The sequence below is a fragment of the Pteropus vampyrus genome, unplaced genomic scaffold (genome assembly GCF_000151845.1).
Source record: "Pteropus vampyrus isolate Shadow unplaced genomic scaffold, Pvam_2.0 Scaffold522, whole genome shotgun sequence".
Classification (NCBI taxonomy): Eukaryota; Metazoa; Chordata; class Mammalia; order Chiroptera; family Pteropodidae; genus Pteropus; species Pteropus vampyrus.
In genome coordinates, this window is record NW_011889303.1 from 642,761 (window position 1) to 643,413 (window position 653).

The following is a 653-nucleotide window of genomic DNA, read 5'->3' on the forward strand; positions in this document are numbered from 1 at the left end:
TGTTTATGATTGCTCATTGAAGCATTTTTATGGCAGCTGCTTTAAAATTCTTGTCAGATAATTCCAACATCTCTCATCTCAGTGTTGGTGCCTGTTGATTGTTTTTTTCTCATTCTCTTGGTTCTTGTTACAATGAATGATTTTTTATTGAATCTTTGACATTTTGGTTTTATGCTATAAGTAAGACTCTGGATCTTCCTTAAACTTTATTTTAGTTGGCCTTCTATACTCTGCTCTGGTAGGGGATAGCAGGGGTTGGAGGTGCTGCTTTATTATAGTCAGATGGGGATAGAAATCTAGGTTCCCCACATGGTCTTCACTCACAGTTTGGCCTTTGAGGGGCTGGCAGAGGTGAAAGGCTCAGCTTTCTAGCCAGTTCTGGTTTACCTGCCCCAGTACAGGTTTCTGTGGAGATTTCTGCTCTAGTAAGCTATGATTCTCTGTATCTCCCTGTCTCTCTCTCTCCAATTTGGGGGTAGTAGTTTTCCCTGTGACATAATTTCTCTGATGGATTAAGAGGAGTCATTGGTTTTCAGTCTGTTCAACCTTTTACTTGTTAAAAATGGAGTGATGACTTCTAAATGCCTACGTGCTGTACTGGAATCCAGAAGTCATTTACACCGAAATTAATCATTGTTTTTATCATTGTTGTA